General features: G+C 40.3%; 1 protein-coding gene across 5 annotated transcripts in view; it reads left to right on the forward strand.

Moving 5' to 3' along the window:
* Positions 1–19718, forward strand: part of SCAF4 (SR-related CTD associated factor 4) — a 72360-nt gene that overhangs the window by 1352 nt on the left and 51290 nt on the right. The window lies entirely within an intron of this gene.

The following is a 19718-nucleotide window of genomic DNA, read 5'->3' on the forward strand; positions in this document are numbered from 1 at the left end:
GAGTCCGGTGCAGCGTTGTTGGCCGGGACGGTTTTCTGATACCGTTGCTGGCGGTCCGGTCCGTAGCGGGTGCTCGTCGATGGCTCGGACTCTCACCCTGGCGGGAGTTTGTCCTTCCCGCCGCGCACTGTGGCAGGTGTGGGCGAGTGTTTGCTGTTGAGTGATCAGAATTTATACCCTTGGCACAGCAGTTCCTTAAAGTTTGTGGCTACATACATTTCTTTCCCGAGATAACTTACTGAATATTTTTAATCGCAATTTTTATTGTATTTCGATCAGAAACATTTAATTGTGATTTAGGCATTATGGTAGTTGTTATAAAGCACATTATTAAGTAAAGGATTTCACGTTAATTCTGGAGAAGTTGTGATGAGTAGTTTTTACTTTGAAAAATCAAAATTAGGAATGGTGGTAACTACTTGAAAAGGGGGAATGATATTGTAACCTTTATAATTGTACAAAATGATAATTTGATTTATTGCTCATTTTCCTCAATAACTTTCATTCCTCCCTAATCTTACTTTATGAACTTCAAACTGCTCTGAAGTTCCATTCCAACTCTGCTCTGAAGGGAACTGTGTCTGATTGTGAATTCCACCTCGTGCGTGCTTCTCACTTCTCCCCCTAACGAAGTGATCCTGGTTAGTTCTCTGTAACCTCAGCTCTCCCAAATCTCACCTTCACTTGGCAAACATTTAGCCTGCGAAGGTAGCTGCAGGGCTGCCCTGACCACAGCGGCACCAAGGGGCATCCGAGGAGTGCAGTCTGATAGAAGACCTGTGGTAGCGCTTCCATTGGGGCCTTTGGAAAGCACTGACTACTTGGGAAGGAAGAAGCTGTAGGAAATAGTGATTAAAGGGTTGTGTGCTGAGAAATAAGCCATGCACGTTTGACTAGAGCCTCCCGGACAGTAGGATATTAGGTAGTGTCTAATGTGTGTGAATTCCATTTGTAGGCTGTGGATAAAGTGGAGACTATAAGTTGAGGAGTGATATAATCGAGGTGCTTGATTTGTAGTGTGTATTGCGGAAGGCAGAGAGATTTGGGGATTGAGGTAAGAGAAGCAAATAGTCTCAACTTAGCACGTCCGTAGGGGCAATGGAGAGAAAGGGAAAGACATTGGCCAGAGGAACCCATGCACCTTGGCATATGACAGGCTTATTAAGCACCTTTTGCCCCCACATTCATAGCAGGGAGATTGGTGATGCTGTAAACATAGTCAAGCAGTCATCAAAAGCATGTTAAGTGGAGGGGGATTTGTTTGGTTTTTGAGCAGTTTGAGTTTGAGTGAAAGCCATGTGGAAATTTTCAGCATCCAGTTGGATGGGTAGGACTCAAACTTGAAAGCAACCAAAATACAGTGTGTCCATAAAGTCATGGTGCACTTTTGACCGGTCACAGGAAAGCAACAAAAGATGATAGAAATGTGAAATCTGCACCAAATAAAAGGAAGATCCTCCCAGTTTCTGTAGGATGATGTGGCAGCATGTGTGCATGCGCAGATGATGACATGACACCATGTATACAGCGGAGCAGCCCATGGCCATGCCAGTTGAGATGTGGACGGTACAGAGGAAAGTTCAGCGTGTTCTTTGGCTTGCTAAATTCGAATCCGTGACCAAAGTGCAACGTGAATATTGGCGCGTTTATAACGAAGCACCACCACATAGGAATAACATTACTCGGTGGGATAAGCAGTTGAAAGAAACCGGCAGTTTGGTGGAGAACCCCCGTTCTGGTTGGCCATCAGTCAGTGACGAGTCTGTAGAGCAGGGGTCCCCAAACTTTTTACACAGGGGGCCAGTTCACTGTCCCTCAGACCATTGGAGGGCCGGACTATAAAAAAAACTATGAACAAATCCCTATGCACACGGCACATAATCTTATTTTAAAGTAAAAAAACAAAACGGAAACAAATACAATATTTAAAATAAAGAACAAGTAAATTTAAATCAACAAACTGACCAGTATTTCAATGGGAACTATGCTCCTCTCACTGACCACCAGTGAAAGAGGTGCCCCTTCTGGAAGTGTGGCGGGGGCGGATAAATGGCCTCAGGGGGCCAGCCGCATGCGGCCGCGGGCCGACCGCTGCTGTAGAGGCTATACGGGATAGCTACCTAAGGAGCCCTAAAAAATCTGTGCATGAGCCCACATCGAACTACACTGAATAGGTATGAAACTGGGAGAGTTTTCCTTTTATTTGGTGCAGATTTCACATTTCTATTGTCTTTTGTTGCTTTACTGTGACTGGTCAAAAGTGCACCATGACTTTACAGACACACTGTATATAGAGGGACACATCTAGGAGTCACTCTCACATGTGATTGGGGTGGGGTAGGGTTAAAAAAGGAATTATTATTTAATAAATGTCCATGGCATGTCAGGCACTTTATGTGTACATATCTAATTTAACATTTCTACTACAGTACCTAGACATCCATTTACAGATGAGGAAACAGGTTTTTAAAGAGGTAGTGGCCTGACCTGTGGTGGCGCAGTGGATAAAGCATCGACCTGGAAATGCTGAGGTCGCCGGTTGGAAACCCTGGGCTTGCCTGGTCAAAGCACATACGGGGTTTGATGCTTCCAGCTCCTCCCCCACCTCTGTCTCTCCTCCCTCTCTCTCTCTCTCTCTCTCTCTCTCTCTCTTCTGTCTCCCCCCTCCTCTCTAAAATGAATAAATTAAAAAAAAAAAGTAGTGATTTGCCCAACTGCTTACTGCTAATAATACTAATGGCAAAATGGGATTTGAATGCAGATCTTCCTCCTTAATTGTTGCCTGAAGATATTTTGTGTAGTATCATAATGGTCAAAGGTTAAGACTTAAAAAGCTGTCTAGAAGTTTTGAGGGTGATGGGATTTTTTCAACCAATGAATGCATAAATAAGTGGAACAGCAAATCGATGTTTCTGTTTCTCTCTCTCTCTCTCTCTCTCTCTCTCTCTCTCTCTCTCTCAATCCAATTTTAAAAAGGGAAAAGTTGCTTCAAGGGAAGGAAGAGCAATTAAGCATTGCTAGGCACTGGTATGTGGTATAAATCAGGTTTGTGTTTAGTGACTGGTGTTCCAGCCCTGGTCTGTATTACATGGGTGCAGAAGCTTGAGCATGTCAGAGGAGGGGAAGTATAGAAAAGCATAGTTTAAAGCAGGCGTGCCCAAACTAAGGCCCGCGGGCTGCATGCAACCCCCTGAGGCCATTTATTCAGCGCCACTCCCCTGCACTTCTTGAAGGGGCACCTCTTTCATTGGTGGTCAGTGAGAGGAGCATTGTATGTGGTGGCCCTCCAACGGTCTGAGGGACAGTGAACTGGCCCCCTGTGTAAAAAGTTTGGGGACCCCTGGACTTTAAAGCAACAAAAGGGGGTGGGTAACTTAGAGCAAAGTTATGCCTAAGGAAGGAGATGGGAAGCACATGTAAAACAGGTCAGTTTCTCTGATTCAGAAAGGAAGAAGAAAAAGACATTATAGACACCCATTTAATAGCACTTTTTGGCAGACACTGTGTTGAGTGTTGTAAAAGATGAAATGATGAGTGGGGAAAAAAATCAGTGATGAATTGTGGCCAATTCCTAGTTGCTATATTTATACACTCCTTATATGAAGAGTGACATTTGGTAACTTTGTTGAATAAAGTTGAGCCTGACCAGGTGGTAGCGGTAGCACAGTGGATAGATCTCTAGACTGGGACACAGAGGACTCAGGGTCAAAACCCTGAGGTTGAGAGCTTGAGCACAGGCTCACCAGTGGGATCGCTGGCTTGAGCCCAAGGTCACTGGCTGGCTTGAGCAAGGGGTCACTTGCTCTGTTTAACACCCCCCCACCCCCCACCCCACCCCCCGTCAAGGCACATATGATAAAGCAATCAGTGAACAACTAAGGTGCCACAATGAAGAATTGATGCTTCTCATCTCCCTTCCTGTGTGTCTGTCCCTATCTGTCCCTCTCTGACACACACACTCTCTTTCTCTCTCTCTCTCTCTCTCTCTCTCTGTCAAAAAAAAAAAAAAAAAAAAAGCTAAACCCATTACATGGTAACATAAATTAGATTTGAATTTTAAAAATTTTTAATTAAAAATATAGTTTGCCTCCTTCACTTATGTTTTAACTTTTTTTAATTGATATTTTAGAGAGAAGGGGGGGCAGAGAGAGAAACATTGATTTGTTACTCCACTTATTTATGCATTCATTGGTTGATTGCTGTGTGTACCCTGACGGGATTGAACCTGTAACCTTGGTGTATCAGGACGATGTTCTAAACCAACTCAGCTATCCAGTCAGGGCCGATAACATTTTTAATGAAAAATGTTTTCAAAACAAAAAATTAGAGTGGGTGACATTGTTTTACATTTTGCAAACCTCATTTAAACTTTGGTTTAATAAAAGCTGGATTCTTATCTGCATCTTCATTTTCTTGCATTACACACCTCACATAGCTTCTGGAAAACTGCTGTGCACTTGTGCAAAAATGAATGAAAAGGGCAAGGTCTTAGTATTAATGTGAAAAGAGTTTTTACTTCACAAATCAATGAAAGGAACTCAGACCTCAGTTTTTCAAACCTGCAGCACTGAGGAGGTATGTGCATCATGCTGCTGCTTTGAAGTGCAGGAGGAAAACAGGCACTTTCATTCCATCCATTATATCTTTGAAGTCAGAGAGAGGAAGCTTTATGAATACTTAATGTATGAATTGATGTTGGTGCATTTACCTACACAGGCCGTCTTTCTTGAGCCGCCGTGTTGTCCTGAAGGAAGACTTGAGTCCCAGTTTATTCCCACTGGAAATTTTTCTGTGTGGCCTATTGTACCGACTGATTTACTGGGCGTGATTGTTTTTCTACAATTTAGATTATGTGATGAGGACACCTTATTAAGTTTTCTTTTAACCTGTACTGTTACTCTTTGGTTGTTTTGAATGTCTTTTCTCTGAGGTCTATTTAAAGAAACGTGAAGATGTGTAACAGGTTTACTGTGCACAGGAAGAGAGGGAGAAGATCAGGGCAAGTGTAGGGACACGGAGTGTTCCTCTTGCCTCACTTGGTCATGTTATGCTGTCATCACAAGGAATTTGGGTTACTAACAGTTGTGTTTTAGTCCTCTGCTCTGACTACAGTAGAGGTCTGGCTTTGTGTAGAGTGGAATAGAGCTGGCGCTTTACAGATTTCAGGAGCAGGATTTATTCTCACCTATCATTTCATAAAGTACTTTGTTTCAGAAAAAATTACCTGGGCATGTGATAAGGAACTGATTCAGAGAAAAAATGGGATGCTAGGAAAAGTTGGCTTATAAAATGTTGTGAAACAGTTCAGGAGATAAAACTACCTGATAGTTGACGGAATGGTAGTTGGTTTTGTGTGCGCGTGCGCGTGTGTGTATGTGTGTGTTTACCAGATATACCATATTTCCCCATGTATAGATGCTCCCATGTATAAAACACACCTTAATTTTGGGGCCTGAAATTTGGGGGGAAAATGTATTACATAAAGTTATTGAACTCAAGTTTTATCATGAAATTCATACAATTCAAGTGGAAAATGCACATAAAAATTCTACAACCACTGCTAAGACACACCCAATTTTAGACGCCAAATTTTTCAAAATAGGGTGCGTCTTATACATGGGGAAATACGGCGCTTTGTAGGTTGTTCTCTGCCATGCAGCACAGGTGAATACAATTTACTTTAGAATTCCAGGTAACTGCCCTGGCCGGTTGGGTCAGTGGTAGAGCGTCGGCCTGGTGTGCAGAAGTCCTGGGTTCGATTCCTGGCCAGGGCACACAGGAGAAGCGCCCATCTGCTTCTCCACCCCTCCCCCTCTCCTTCCTCTCTGTCTCTCTCTTCCCCTCCCGCAGCTGAGGCTCCACTGGAGCAAAGATGGCCCGGGCTCTGGGGATGGCTCCTCGGCCTCTGCCCCAGGCGCTAGAGTGGTTCTGGTCGCAACAGAGCGACGCCCCAGAGAGGCAGAGCATCGCCCCCTGGTGGGTAGAGCGTCACCCCCTGGTGGGCGTGCCAGGTGGATCCCGGTCGGGCGCATGCGGGAGTCTGTCTCCCCGTTTCCCGCTTCAGAAAAATACAGGAAAAAAAAAAAAAAAGAATTCCAGGTAACTTTTCTATAAGTAACTGCATACATTCAAGTCTCATTTTAAATACACCCTAATAATGTGGTACAAAGAGAACATTGTTACATAAAAGGTGAAGCTTTAGTGTTATAACATTTGTTGAGATGGTATGCTGAATTGTTTTTTTTTATATACACTTCAAAGTAGTAGCATACAACTTTAGTGATGAGCTACAAACAAGCTATGTTATTAGGTATATAGAATAAGCAGCTTGCTTGTTAACAGTTCAAATTTTGGTAACATTGGTTGGTTAATAATATTCTGTTCCTATGGAACCACAGAAAAGGTAGAGAATGAATAATTATTAAATTTGCATTGAGATTTGACCTGACCAAGATCTGTTGAGAGCTTAGACTAAAAGAGACAGCTCTACATTTGTTATTATTAAGTGTAATTAAGTGTACTGTTAATGGTTTTTTGTTTTTTTGAGAACTAGAGGATTTCACAAACAGTATTATAATTTATTATACCCTGTTCACATTCGTGTTCAATATTTGCATGGCTTACTGACTACATTTCATTGCATTCTATAGGTGCAGGTCTTTATTGATGTGTGAAAGCAAAAATATATAGAAGCCTTGATATTTCAGGAAAGTGTTGGACAGAAATCATGGAGAATTCAGCAAGATATCCCAGTATAACTCTGGAGTAAGGTTAAGAATTAGAAGCCACGGGTTGTTTTTTGTTGTTTTTAGTGAAAGGAGGGGAGGCAGAGACAGACATCTGCATGCGCCCCAACCAGGATCCACCCGGCAAAGCCCACTAGGGTGCAGTGCTCTGCCCATCCGCCCTTGCTCCGTTGCAACCAGAACCATTTTAGCGCCTGACGTGGAGGCCGTGGTGCCATCCTCAGAACCCGGGGCCAACTTGGTCTAATTGAGCCTTGTAGAAGCCATAGTTATGATGGGGGAAAAAATAAAACAGGGCCACTAGGGCTCCCCCCGCTGACCTTGAGGAGGACCATCCAAGTACGTTTTGAAAGTTATAATTTGGCCCTGGGTTGTTGGCTCAGTGGATAGAGCGTCAGCCCATGTGCAGATGTTCGGGTTCAATATCCGGTCAGGGCACACAGAAGAAGTGACCATCTGCTTACTTTCCCTCACTCTCTCCCTTCTCTCCCTCTTCCATTCTCGTAGCCAGTGGCTAGGTTGATTCCAGCATCAGCCCCAGATGGGGGTGGCCAGGTGGATTCCAGATGGGGCGCCTGTGGGAGACTGTCTCAGTATCTCCCCTCCTCTCGTTTAAAAAAAGTTATAGTTTGTGTTTGAATGATTGGTGATATTTGATATAAATCCATGTGGGTCAGTAAAGCCGAGTAGGAAGAGACCGTGTAAAGCAGTGATGTACCTACCATGTTTGACATCTGGAGCAGAACTTTTTTTCTTTTTTAAAAAACCTCTTTTACAGCAAACTTATTTTCAGACATGGTCATGGACTCAGCGAGCAATTAACTTAAGCGTCACACTAATTACAAATAACTCACAGTGAAAAAGAGCTGATTAATATTTAATTAAATTGCATTAGTACTTTTTTGGAAAAAGTAGAACTTATCTACATATTGGTCTGTCACAATAATTAATAATATTCCAGTTTCTTTTCAAGCCTTAACTTCTGCATATTTTCCAATGACCAAGTTGGGGTTCACATGTTTGTGTTCAGTAGATAGTTACAGCTAGATTTATCTATCTTCACCCATAATTGAAGAACACTCATTGTTAATTTTAATTACAAAAAGTTGCAGCAGATACACAAATAGTTGGGAAGTCAGCCCTGGTGCAGTAGCTCAGTTGGTTAGACTAGAGCGTTGTCCCTATACGCCAAGGTTGTGGGTTCAGTTGGTACGCATAACAGAATCAACCAATGAATGCATACATGAGTGAGTGAAACAACAAATTGAGGCTTCTCTCCCTTTCTCTCTCTCTCTCTCTCTCAAAAACAAACACCATTACCAGAAATAAATGCAATAATGCAGTAAATATGTATTTTTAAATTGTTGGGAAGTCTTAAACATAAGGTTTCTTTGGCAGAAATTTTTGTAAATCCTAGAAATCACAATACTATCCACGCATTTTTTTTTGGCATTGATGCTGGTGACTTTCAAATGTCTCAAAAATTTCACTGAGCCCTGGCTATTTGGCTCAGTGGTAGAATGTCAGCCCAGCATGTAGATGTCCCAGGTTCAATTCCCAGTCAGAGCACATAGGAGAAGCAACCACCTGCTTCTCCACCCCCCACCCCGTTTCGCAGCCATGGCTCAATTGGTTCGAGGGCATCTGGACTCAGACCCTAAGGATGGCTCCATGGAGGGCCCCCCTCCCCCGTAAGCGCTAAAAATAGCTCATTTGCAAGCATGGCCCCAGATGAGCAGAGCATGAGCTCTGGGGTTGCCAGGTCAATCTGGATCCCAGTCAGGTTGCATGTGGGAGTCTGTCTATTTCCCTTCCTCTCACTTGGGAAAGAAGAAAAAAATTTCACTGAAATATTTTCACCCCAAAAAATCAGTATAAATTACTGTTACATTTGGTAAGCATTTTTGAAATTATGTGTACATGTTCACTTCCTTACATTTTTTTGCATAGTAATGCATTCTCTATAATTTTGTGTTCATGGATCTTCATGCTTTGTGTTCCCTTACCTTTGTTCCAAGCTGATTCTGCCAATTTGTGAACATTTATACCAGAAGAAAAGATATTTCCAGAATGAATCACATGCAGTTATATTTTGGATGTACTGTTTAAACACAGGAATGTATGTATGTATGTCCATCCGTCCACAGAATTGGAGACACAAACTGAGCTTGAGAACACTGCGGACTGTCCTGAACCTCTTTGTAGTGACTCCAAATGAACAGGTGTAGTGATAGTGAATCTGCATGTTTTGGGCACTGACCATGTGATGAGAGGATTTCCTAATTGAACTTGCACTGAGAATAGACTGTTTCTTAAAGTATATGTAATAAAAATGTACATATTTGGTGCTTATGTATTGTTAAAACTTAACATTAACTACAGCAATGTAGTTTAAAACTACAGTCAGCAATATTTCAGAGGAAGGAATATTTTATCCTTGGTATTACTTAGAATTGCTGTGCTTGGCATTAATAAAACGATTTTCAGTCCGTCTTATTGTTTTTAGAGTCTTTATAGAGACAGTTCACCCACTTACTACCTGACCCTCTGTGGACTTCTCCCATTGCCTCACTCTAGATGTGCTATTACCTATGAGAGCAATAGTTGACCAGACCTCTAGTCTGAATCTCCCTTTGCAGTATCCCCAATATATCTATGCACTGTATCCTGAGTATTTCACTTTATTCCTCCTTTTAAGTTCATCAGAGCTGAATTTTAGCAGAAGTAGAATTATAATATCCTGCTTAAAGGAAACCTCTAATATGGAAATTTACGGTAATATACCTTTTAAGCCTTTAGGAAACAGATAAGAATATTCTTTAAACTTTAATAGTCATGTATCATCTAGTTCACCTTAAGATCCTGAATGATAAATCACTTTAAAAAGGATAGCCAAATTTGGGGTTCAGTTGGAGGTATGTTCAAATCTTTATAAAGGTCTTTACCATTGTTTAATAAATGGAAATAAATACATATTTACAAAGTTAGGTTTTAAAATTGTATGAAATATCCAAATTAGACAAATACATAGAGTCAGAAAGTATGTAGATTATTGGTTGGGGGCAAGGAAAAATGAGTGACTGCAGTTGGGTATTAAATATCTTTCGGGGATGATAATAATATTCTAAAATTAAGTAGTGTTGATGGTTGCAGAACTCTTAACATAGTAAAAACCACTGAATTGTACTTCTTTTGAGAGAGAGAGAGACAGGAAGGGAAAGAGATGAGAAGCATCAACTCCTTGTAGTTGCATTATTTTAGTTGTTTATTGATTGCTCCTCATATGTACCTTGATGGTGGGTGGGGAGTTGCTCAAGCCGAGCCAGTGACCCCTACTCAAGCCAGCAACTTTGGGACTCAAACCAGTGTCTTCTGAACTCAAGCTGCTGAGCCTGCACTCAAGGCAGATAAGCCAGCACTCAAGCTGGAGACCCTAGGGGCTTTGAACCTGGAACTCAGCATCCAGGTCAGTGCTCTATCCATTGCATCAGCACCAGTCAGGCTGAATTGTACATTTTAAAGGGGTGAGTTTTACAGCATATGAAGCATATCTCAAAGGTATTTAAAGAGAAGTACAGTACAAAACAATTACTATATTTCCCCAAGTATGATATAAGACAATCCCATTAGTAAGACGATCCCATGAATAAGACGCACCTTAATTTTGGGGCCCGAAATTTGAAAAAAAAACACTATTACATAAAGTTATTGAACTCAAGTTTTATTCATCATAAAATTCATACAACTCCTCATCTCTGTCAAAACTCCCATCCATCAGCTTGTCTTTGTCTGTGTCTGATGACAAATCACTGTCTTCAACAATGAGTGCAAAAACAAACGTGAAAAAGCTGGGAATGCAAGTAAAAAAATCTACAGCTACTGTATAAGATACACCCAGTTTTTAGACCCCAAATTTTTTGAAAAAAGTATGTCTTACACTGTATATGGGAAAATACGGTAGGTTTTAACACACTTTAATTGTTTTGTTGCTTCATCCAATTTTGTATCAGGTTAAAACAATACGTACTAGCTACTACTGCTTGGCTCTGTAAATTATTTTGTTGATCATGAATTGTAAGTTTGTTCAAAGGATATTGTTAGATTTTTAAAATTTAATTTAATTATATTTTTTATTGATTGATTTGAGGAAGAGAGAGAAAGGAAGGAAAGGAGAGAGAGTGAGAGAAACACCGGGCATAGTTTTTATTTTCTTCTAATCAAATGAGTATATATCCTGGAACCAATTTTCATTTCTTCTGTTGAGGTCTTAGTGGGGGAAATAATTCACAAAAATGTTTTGTAGTCAACTTTGGGGGTATACAAAATTCACTGGTGAAGCACAGCAAAAGTGATTTTGAAATCTGGCGTTTGTGCTAGTAAAATAGAGTGATCATATGAATGAAACATTTGACATTTTCTAAAATCATCTCCTGGCATTTTTCTTGAGTGAGTGAAATGGAAGGATTTGACAGTTGACTGCAGTTCAGTGAACCAGTGGGGAGGTCGGTACTGGAAAACCACCTATTCCCGGAACTGAACAGGTTTAAGGCAGGGGTCGGGAACCTTTTTGGCTGAGAGAGCCATGAACGCCACATATTTTAAAATGTAGTTCCGTGAGAGCCATACAACGACCCATGTATGTTACACATTATCCAATAAATATTTGGTGTTGTCCCGGAGGACAGCTGTGATCAGCTCCAGCCACCTGCAACCATGAACATGAGCGGTAGGAAATGAATGAATTGTAACATGAAAATGTTTTATATTTTTAACACTATTTTTTTTATTAAAGATTTGTCTGCGAGCCAGATGCAGCCATCAAAAGAACCACATCTGGCTTGCGAGCCATAGGTTCCCAACCCCTGGGTTAAAGCCTTGCCAAGGGAGTGAGGGAGGGAGGTAAGAAGAGATGAAGGGAGGGAAGATGGCAGCTGGGATTCTCCAATGAAAGATTTGAGTGATGGACCCATGGAAACAATAGAGAAATTGTCTTACAGGAAAAATAAATTAGAGTATACTTTATAGAGTGAGTCATCAGAAATTAACTATTCAGAAAATTAGTTCTGCCTGACCAGGCATTGGCACAGTGGATTGAGCATCTGCCTAGGACACTGAGGACCCAGAATCAAAACACCAAGGTTGCCAGCTTGAGCCCAAAGGTCACTGGCTTGACTGGAGCCCCCCTGGTCAAGGCGTTTATGAGAAAGCAATCAGTGAACAGCTAAGGTGTCACAACTATGAGTTGATGCTTCTCATCTCTCTCCCTTCCTGTTTGATTGTCCCTGTGTGGCCCCCCCCCTAAAAAATGTGGTTCTAAAAAGAATTGTTTGAGGGATTTAAAAGTTTTTTAAAAATTACTTATACTAAGTATAATACATAGTCTTTTAATTCTTTTCATTCCTCTGCCAGTTCTAAGTTTCTTATGAATTTTTAGAAATTTCTAGTCACTAGAAACCAGAACAGGTTCACTCACTCACAATTTATAGTAGACCAAATTAAATGTCTTTGTTTATGCAATGTGTCTAATGAGGATTATAAACCAAATATTTCAGAATGATACTTGTTGGGATTTCATCATGAGTAATTTTTTTTTTATGTCAGTAGGAGAGTGTGTTAAGTGAATTTTAGCTAATGACAGTGTCCAAAGAATATCAGATAAGGTCATCCTTCAAGTAGGTCCTTATCCTTTAAATTTTTAAAAAACCACCCTGACCAGGTAGCTCAGTTGGTTAGAATGTCATCCTGATACACTAAGGTTGTAGGTTCGATTGTCAGCCAGGGCACATACAAGAGTCAACCAGTGAGTTCATAAATAAGTGGAACAAAACATGTTTCTCATTTTCTCTCTCAGTCCATTCCTTTCCCCCTTTCCTGCCTCTCCCCTCTTCCCCTTTCTTCCTCTTCTCCTTCCCTCCCTTTCTCTTTTCCTTCATCTCAAATCAATAAATGAAAAAACTAAAAATCATTGAGATGGAGGAAGGCCTATAAAGCAGGTTTGTAAAATATACAGGCGGATTGGAAGAGCTGCTACATCAAGTAGCAAAAATGACACAGGCGAATTGGAAGAGCTGCTACATCAAATAGCAAAAATGCCTTTTAAACTGTCAGAAATCAACGTAAAGCCATTATGAATATCTAGGTATGGTAGAGATTCTATTGAAAACAGTCTGAGGGTTTCAGCTGATTATAGATGTAAAAAACAGTGAATTAAGCACTGTTTTTAAAAATAGTAATAATAAATAATGCTTCACGCACCCCTAGATGTCCATATTCTGCCTGTGAATATGTTTGTTACCTGACATGGCAGAAGACAATTTGCAGATTTGATTAAGTTAATGATCCTACATTATCCGGATGAGCCCAGTGTAATCCCAAGGGTCCTTCTATGAGAGAGGCAGGAGAGTCAGAGTGATGTGACACTAGAAGCAGAGGTCAGGAAGCAGAGAAGACTACACTACTGGCTTTGAAGATGAATGAAGAAGCCATGAACCAAAGGAGTGTAGTTGCCCGTAGAAGCTGAAAAACACAAAAAATAGATTTTGTTCCCGAGTCTCCAGGAGTGCAGCCCTGCCAGCAACACCTTGTTTTTAGACTGGCCTCCAAAACTAACATCATACATTTCTGTTGTTTTCTGTTTGTTTTAAGCTGCAGAGTTTATTGTAACCTGTTACTGAAGAAATGGGAAACTCATACAAAGACAATTGATTACATGGTGTGTACATAGGAATGCATCTGGAGGGAAGGTGTCAGAGGGGAGATTTGGGGTCAGTAGTGAGAAGACTGCTGTAAGCATCGAAGCTGATGAAGTTATTAAACCCAGGTCACTAGCTGGAATCTGCCAGGGATATTGTAAAAGTGGTAACAAATTTGGCGAGTACTCGCGGTGCTGAACAGCTTTAAAAGTCTTTGATACTGCGATGTATTCACTATAGAGGATTTCTCTAAATGTGTCATTTGGATAGTAGGTGTAACACAGAAAAGATATGGTAAGCCATAACAAAGATCCCACCCAGGGCAGTATATATATAGCTCACTTTACTGGGCCAGTGATTTGTCAGATACACTGGGTTTGGATTTATATACGTTATCTCATTCAGTCCTAACAACATTCTGATGTGAAGTGAGTGCTGTTACCCTTTTCAGATTTAAAAAATCCTTGGCCCTGGCCGGTTGGCTCAGCGGTAGAGCGTCAGCCTGGCTTGCGGGGGACCCAGGTTCGATTCCCGGCCAGGGCACATAGGAGAAGCGCCCATTTGCTTCTCCACCCCCCCCCTTCCTCTCCATCTCTCTCTTCCCCTCCCGCAGCCAAGGCTCCATTGGAGCAAAGATGGCCCGGGCGCTGGGGTTGGCTCCTTGGCCTCTGCCCCAGGCGCTAGAGTGGCTCTGGTGGTGGCAGAGCTTCGCCCCTGGTGGGCTTGCCGGGTGGATCCTGGTCGGGCGCATGCAGGAGTCTGTCTGACTGTCTCTCCCCGTTTCCAGCTTTGGAAAAAAGAAAAAAAAAAATCCTTGAAGTTTAGAAAGGTTAACTAAACTTGTCAAAGTTCATACCATTAGTAAATAGAGTATCATGTTACTTTGACTGCAGGTGTCACAGGCCAAACATTCTCATTCCTTATCATCTCTTGAAACTAATGGTATAAGGGATTATGATGGATGATTCTTCATAATTTTTAGAATACTTTGCATATCAGGCTTCTGTGTGTTGTGCAGGACAGTAGATTTTCTTGTCATTCAGCTGGTGACAAAGCAAAAGTCAAACTTGTGTGCTGCTGGCAAGTATGTCTTTACTGCTATACTTAGGCTGTCTAAATGATTTTTGTACTTTTTGGGGTCTCCTATTATTATTCTGTATAAGAGAATTGCATGGCTTTCTCTGATTGCTTTGACACGTTTGTTTTTGTTGACAAGTGGCATTCATTGTGAGTGCAGGCTGTGGAGAGAGTGCTGCCCCAGTGACATTTATTGAGCACGCACCCTCTTGCAGGTGATATACTGGCCATTCCTTCCATATGCAAAAACTATTTTCTCATGATTCCTGTGAAGTAGAAAACAGCATGTCCTTTTGACATGTGAAGACACTGGGGCTTAAAGAGGTTAGGTAGTTTGCCAAGTTTCAAACGGGGTCTGTCTGACCTGCTCTTAATACCACAGTGTCTGTTTTGTTTGTTTACTTGTTTGTTTTTTTGTTTTTCATTAGTAGAGCTTGTTGGAATATTAAGTTTTATCGTTTTTAAGCTTTATATATAAAACTGATGGGTCTTTTTCTTAGTTTTTTGGCTGAGATTGGAGATTGATCAGAACATACTAGAGCCTGAATTATCTTGACCCGTTTGTATTTTGTATGTACTACTATGTGTAGTTTAAATGTCACTGAAAAATAGAAAAATTGTTTTCTAATTTGGCAATGCTGCTTTTCCTCTCAGTTTGTCTGTAGGAAATGGATTAATGGTTTAAGGCCTCTACACTTTATTGAAGGGTGACTTGTCATTTTGGGCTTTGTTTTTCCTCATTTCTGAAACAAAAGAATTTTTCTGAATAATTAATTGCCTTTGTACTTTTTACCATGACCACACAGTAAGAGCTCTGTTTTACTTTGAGACTTGGGTGCAGTGCTATTATAACTTTCTTTATTCTGCTGAAAGTTCTGTCACAACCACTAAAGTCATTTTTATAATTTAGTGTGTGTCTGTGCACTAATGCATGTTCATGCAGTTTGAAAACACTGCTCTGGGATTCTTCCCCTTTTTTTGAAAGATGCAGGGAGAGAGACAGGACAAGCAGTTCCTCTATGTGCCCTGAGCAGCCTCCACGCTCCCGGATGATGCTCCAGCCAACCAAGCTACCTGGCCAAGGTTCAATTTTTGGGTGGGTGGTAGGGGGAAGGGAAGCATTCATTTGTTTTTCCACTCAGTTGTGCATTTATTGGTTGTTTCCTCATGTGTGCTCTGACAGGGAATCAGGACAATGCTCTTAACCAACTGAGCTAATTTGCCAGGGCTGATTCTTCCTTTTTCAAAAAAAAAAAAAAAAAATGTGTGTTAATAGTAATAACAGCTGACATCTATTGTGTACTTACTCTGTGCCAGGTGCTACATTGAGTGCTTTTATATACATTGTTTGAATTCTTAAACTTCTCTAAATAAGTCAGGGATGTTATCCTCATTTTACAGATGAAGAAACAACTTTTCATCGCTAGCAAGTGGTAGAGCTAAGATTTGCCAGACAATTGATTATAGAGCCTGTATTCTGATTGTTACTCTTAACAGAAACTTATTTTCAGAAATTCAGTAACCATAATCTAAATCTTAGATCACCACAAGGTTGTATGCTTCTGAGAGATTTCTTAGCCTACATAGGTAGCCGTGACAATTAACACTTTTTATTAAAATTATTAAACTGCAGCTTTGCTCTAGATTCAAGTAAGGACTCAGTACATCTTCTCTAAATTGTTGCTGGATTGGACACATCATTTTATCTCTGTGCCACTTATTTTTTGTTATTAAAAAAAATCTTTGGATCCACCCCCTTATAAAATAATTATACAGTATTTTAGTACTTACTGCCTTTTCATTGGGTCTAAATGCATATATTTTTTCTTACTTTGCTTTATAATTTTTATCATCTTTAATATCGACTATTCACCTGTGCTATTGTATTAGAATATTAAATAATTTCCTTACCAGATATTTATTAGGAGGAATTTGAGCTTTGGGAAATGGTAGGCTGCAGTTTGAATTTACTGTTAATTTTAGCTTTATGGCTTTGAGCAGATTATAATACCTACCTCACCATAAAGGCTGTTAGTTTGTCTTTTTCTTTTTTAAATATTTTTTCTTTTGATTTTAGAGAAGGGAGAGAAACATCATTTTGTTGCTGCACCCATCCATGCACTCATTGGTTGATTCTTATGTTTGTCCTGACCAGGGGTAGAACCTACAACCTTGGCATTTTGGGAGGACACTAACCAACTGAGCTACCCAGCCAGGGCTATTAATTTTTCCAACCAAATAAGTAGTGTCACTAGGTATATAGTTACTGTATATATATATCAATTTCAGCATCACTGTATCTAATGAAGACATTGATTTAAATATGGGGGTATCCGTGTGATGAATTTGTGTCTCGAAGAAATCAATGAAAATATTAGTAACATTTACTGAGCTTTAAAAGGTAGTTTTTTAAATCTCCGATTCTGAAACCTCTGCTTGTTGGTGTTTTTCTTCATAAATTATATCAAATACAGGTTTAAGATTTAAGAAAGACATTGGTATAGGAAAGTAAATAGCACCTAAAAAGAAACTTAACTGTCATGGAAGCCTTATAATGCTAACAAGCAAGAGCAATTTTAAGGATGGTCATCTGTAAAGAATCAAAAGATGACTGTTCTGCGTTATTGGCCACACATTAAGCTTACAAATATCAAGCCACTTACTAAGCTCTCAAATACTTGTTGAATGAAAAATGATCCAATATTGCATTTCTGCTTTCTCACCTGCTGCTTACTCTTAAACCAATTGGACTTTGAATTCACTTTAAAAAGCTGGTATCACTTCAGCCACCTAATTGTCAAAGTGAATGAACGGGGTTTCCTTTGCATCCTAATTAATCTCAAGGTATTTGACCATGCAAATGCCTTTAATTTCTGACATTGCTCTTGGTGTTCATTCATGCAGTCCTTCTGCATACCACATTGGCATTTTTCAGGTGCGTCCTGGCTGGGCATATGTCCTGGCTCCCGTCTCAATATGTTTTCCCTTACCCTCCTTGCAGCTTTGATTCTGTGCCCTTTCAGTTTTTAGCCTGGATCTCTTCTCTGTGTTCAAGGCCCACATTCCAGTCCTGCCTGCAGTCTCTGCCTGGGTATTCAGTGGGCATCTCAAATTAAATTCAGTATGTTTTATTATGTTATCTCTGAATCAGTGCAACATATAGACAGGCATGGATGTCTGCCTAATTGTTTGTCTTTAATTCCCCATTATAGTTTAAGTCTCAGTATGCATTTAGTCAGTAAGCAACATTGTATAAGGTGTATGAGTGTGCTATTAGGGATTGTGAACCTTCAACAAATTTTAATTGAGACCATTTTCTGGGCATCACTCAAAAACAGATGTAACCCTTTTGAGTATCACCTCAAAACAGTTGTTAACAGCTATGTTAGTTGTAAATATTGTTAAATAAAATAATGTACCAACAAAATTAATTCTTCCTTATACATAGTAGGTACTCAAATACTGGCTCCCTCCTTTCTTCCCAAGTTGTCTTTTCTTTATGGAATGTAGTAACATCCTTCCTTTGTGTCCTAGATGACAGCACTTGAAGATTCTCTTGCTGATCTTTTGGCTGACTGATGGTTATACTACTACATGGTGTAGTCTGTATTTTAATTTTTTAAATAAATTACAATAGTTTGAATATGTGTAGTACCACATTTCCCCATGTATAAAACACACCTTAATTTTGGGGCCTGAAATTTGGGGGGGGTATTATATAAAGTTATTGAACTCAAGTTTTATTCATTGTAAAATTCATACAACTCCTCATCACTGTCAAAACTCCCATCCATTAGCTTGTCCTCATCTGTGTTTGATGACGAATCACTGTCTTCAACAATGAGAGGAAAATGCAAGTAAAAAAACTACAACCACTGTATAAGACGCACGCAGTATTTAGACCTCAAAATTTTCCGGGGGTGTGTCTCATACATGGGGAAATATGGTATTTCATTAGAAGATACACTAATCTGGTCTGTCTTGTAAGCTCAGTTAGCTCTTTTTTAAAGTTGCTGCTGAAATAATCAAGAGGTCCTGTTTGAGGCATTAAATGAATAGTAGCTTTGGCTTAGGCTTCATTAAAATGATTCTCTAAGCATTTATTTATTTATTTATTTATTTATTTATTTATTTATTTATTTATTTCAAGAGAGACAGGAACAGAGAGAGGGACAGACAGGCAGGAAGGAAGAGAGATGAGACCTTGCGACTCCTTAGATGTTCATTGATTGCTTTCTCATATGTGCCTTGATCCCGGGGACTACAGCAAGCAGAGCAAGTGACCCCGTGTTCAAGCCATCGACCTCTGGGATTAGAACCTGGGTCATCTGCATCCCAGTCCAGTGCTCTATCCACTGTGCCAATACTTGGTCAGGCTGATTCTCTAAGCTTTTATTGGCCAGAGAAGTAGTTCTCACTGTTGCTTATTCTTAAGATCCATCTGTTTTGCATCCTCTTTCTCTGCTTTTAGGTACTAAAGAAGGCAGTAGATCAGAAATAAACAACTGTCATAATAAATTTTATAACTTATAAATGGTCACAATAGACTCTTTAAAATATATGTTGTGTATTTCATGCAGTTTTTTTTTCTTATTTTCAGTTTTTCTCTCTTAGAACTGTGTTTAGCCTGACCAGGCAGAGGCGCAGTGGATAGAGCAGGGGTCCCCAAACTTCGGCCTGCGGGCCGCATGTGGCCCCATAAATCCATTTATCCGGCCCCTACCGCACTTTCGGAAGGGGCACCTCTTTCATTGGTGGTCAGTGAGAGGAGCATAGTTCCCATTGAAATACTGGTCAGTTTTTTAATTTAAATTTATTTGTTCTTTATTTTAAATATTGTATTTGTTGCCATTTTGTTTTTATACTTTAAAATAAGATATGTGCAGTGTGCATATGGATTTGTTCATATTTTTTTTTATAGTCCAGCCCTCCCAACTGTCTGAAGAACAGTGAACTGGCCCCCTATATAAAAAGTTTAGGGACTCCTGGGATAGAGCGTCAGACTGGGATGTGGAGGACCCAGGTTCGAGATCCCGAGGTCACCAGCTTGGACCCAAGGTTGCTGGCTCAGGCAAGGGGTCACTTGGTCTGCTGTCCCCCCCCCCCCCGTCAAGGCACATATGAGAAATCAATCAGTGAATAGCTAACTAAGGAGCCACAACAAAGAATGGATGTTTCTCATCTCTCTTTCCTTTCCTGTCTT

Source organism: Saccopteryx leptura, chromosome 2 (genome assembly GCF_036850995.1).
Source record: "Saccopteryx leptura isolate mSacLep1 chromosome 2, mSacLep1_pri_phased_curated, whole genome shotgun sequence".
In the NCBI taxonomy this organism is placed as follows: domain Eukaryota; kingdom Metazoa; phylum Chordata; class Mammalia; order Chiroptera; family Emballonuridae; genus Saccopteryx; species Saccopteryx leptura.